This window comes from Poecilia reticulata, linkage group LG1 (assembly GCF_000633615.1).
Source record: "Poecilia reticulata strain Guanapo linkage group LG1, Guppy_female_1.0+MT, whole genome shotgun sequence".
NCBI classification, from domain to species: domain Eukaryota; kingdom Metazoa; phylum Chordata; class Actinopteri; order Cyprinodontiformes; family Poeciliidae; genus Poecilia; species Poecilia reticulata.
Genome location: NC_024331.1, coordinates 19,762,398 through 19,765,099, shown reverse-complemented (window position 1 = coordinate 19,765,099; position 2,702 = coordinate 19,762,398). Strand labels below are relative to the sequence as shown.

Here is a 2,702-nt window from a genome sequence, read left to right as displayed (position 1 = left end):
TATATATATTTGTTGGTAGAAATGGGATAAGGAGCTTCATGTTTCTGAAATGTTCCCAATTATCATTATTAAGTGAAAAATATTATTGTGATAAGAATTGTGCTGTAGACCATTACAAACCAGCTAATAAACAAACTTGTTTCTGTTTGCATATATTTCTGGTTGTGAGAACAAAGACATTCATGGTGTGGAAAAAGCTAACCATCAATGGCTAATGCTAATTGATTTCTACAGTTCACCAAATACAATTAGCATTACTGCCAAGCATCTGACTGCAGGCTAAGCTACTCGATCAGAGCGTAATAATCAGAAACTAATTTACCAAAATGAAGCTCATTGAACTGGTGTAACTTTATTCTGCACAGGAATCACCTGAAAGCTTCTGCTTCATTTACTGTTCGTGCTATGTTTACATCACAGCATAAAACATCAAAACACAATTATATAAATGACATAGAAAACATGATCTGAACTTTAGTGGTAATATTACTTTAGCAGCAGATGTGGCATATTTATTGTTTTAAATCAAAGTAAATAAATAATCTTTACATATTTTTGTATTCAATCTCTGTGTAAATAGCATATTCTCACAACACTAAAATCTTACAATGACCCAAGATTATTCCTTACTTCCTCTGATCTGACGGTGATAAAGTGAGATAAAGTTGTAAAGACAACTTTATCTCATAGTCAGAGTGGATTTATAATCTAATCACATCTAGAAAATGTAGCAAAAAACCAAAGCTAGCCAAAAACTGAGATGGGAGTGAATGCATTGAAAAAAAAAGAGATATTGTGATCAAAAAGTCCACTGGATGTTCATTCTTTTAAATTGTCCTAGTGCGTGAAAGAGGCAAGGAGGAAACCCACAGCAGAACCTAGTAGATAATTAACCTCAGTCAAATCACAGCCTATTATTCAGAGGATATAAAGATTTACAGATGACGACTCTTATGGAAAGTTATGATGATCTAGGTGAGATTTCTCAGCTCTGGCTCTAACCTCCCAAAGGGCTAACACTCGTCAGGTTAAACATAATCAGAGCTCAGACACAGAGTTCGCCTGGTCAAAGGTTATGAACTTAAATGTTAAGGAAGTAAGTGTTTCAGTTATTGCGAAGGAGATTGGCCATTACCTTATGTTTATGATTGATAGAAGCACCTGATTCTCTGCATATTAACCCTTATGTTGGAGAATGGATTGTTTTATGAGTGCAGAGGAAGGGCTTTATGGGCTTTCTTCAGGATCATTTTATGAATCTAGATTGGCTACTGCTGAAACATACTTTTTGCCCAGATATATCCAAATTATCCACAGATCTGACATTAAATAACTTCTGTCATTGATGTTTTTTCCACATAATCTGCCCAAACAACAAATATTCTACTTGTTCACACTAGCCATCAGTTAGAGGTATCAGTTTATATCAAGGTTTTGAAAAGTAATGGATTTAAAAAACCATTAAGCTATCCTACTCTTTGGTTCAAAGTCCTTGAAAAGTGACCAGCGTATCCTCTGGTTTTATGGAGCAGAGTTACACAGCTCAGCCCCTCCTCCATCGGTTGCAACAAACTAACTAAGCTTTTTCCTCTGAGGAAAAAAAAAGAAAAGCAAATATTTGGCTGCTTGGAAATAATTCCAGTTAAAAAAATGGATGCTAATGCTTTGGAAACTAAAGTAGCATCACCAACCTTTCTTATCAAGGTAACGCCACGCTGAACTCCAAAGCCTACTTGAGCAGATAACCTATTAATCTCATCTGATATAATTTTGCTATATTTTTATTACTTTAACAAAACAGAACTAGAAAAAGAGATAATATTTTGCTTCTTAAACCTCACATTAAAACTACAACAATGCGTAACCATGGTGTTTTTACTCAAGATTATCGTATCATCTGAAGCCAAACTGCAACATGTGAAAGAGCAGGAAACGCTACAGATGTTTAGCTGACTGTTAAACATCTGACTGTCTGTCAGTACGCCGGCTCAGGACTGATCCTGAGCCGGCGTACTGACAGAAACAGGCCAAAGGAAGGCGATATCTTTGTTGTATGCACACATGGACATGTGGAGGCAATCGATTAGCGGTGTTGATCCCAGCAGCTGCGGAAAGCAGCGTCACAAATCAGCAGGACGGGATCAAAGACAACACTAATGCTTAAACTGTAAGCCACAACGCTGCTGAATTTAAGCACAACATGAATCAACAGCACCAAAGGTACTTAATGAGTCAGGCAAACAAAAGCCTACGCCATCCTTTAAATGTCTGACACATTAAGAGGTATAATTCATTAAACAAATATCCTCATTCCATTTGAAGCCTCAGAAAGTTGGCACCGAAGGACTGCAGAGCTCCACGAAGCAAAGACAAACAGAACAGAAGGGGGGAAGTGAGAGTGGAGAACAGCAAAAAAATAAAAAATCTTGAGAAAGATGTGACCTAGCAGAGAGAGATGGTGGTGGGAGAGAAAAGAGGAAGCAGAAGCAGAGAGTGGTCAGATAGGAGGATATCTACCCCTGCTGCTCCACAGCGCTCCGCTGCCTGGCTGCCTGCTCAGGGAGTGTTAGTCCACCTCCATGAGAGACAGGTACAGCAGGGCACTGAGCACAGAGTCCAGCCTCCTTTACACCGACACACAGGCACACACACGCACACACACACACACACATGCACACACACGCACACACACACACACACAT

The 2,702-nt window shown here is 38.7% G+C and overlaps 1 protein-coding gene across 12 annotated transcripts in view; it reads right to left on the bottom strand.

Moving 5' to 3' along the window:
- Positions 1-2,702, bottom strand: part of rbm47 (RNA binding motif protein 47) — a 43,308-nt gene that overhangs the window by 14,123 nt on the left and 26,483 nt on the right. The window contains exon 1 of one of the 12 annotated variants that reach the window (XM_008413271.2): positions 2,518-2,554. The exons of the other annotated variants lie outside the window; for them this stretch is intronic. The gene's annotated coding sequence lies outside the window, so the exon portion shown is untranslated. Of the gene's footprint in view, positions 1-2,517; positions 2,555-2,702 lie in introns of those variants that run through there. 12 annotated transcript variants of the gene reach the window in all.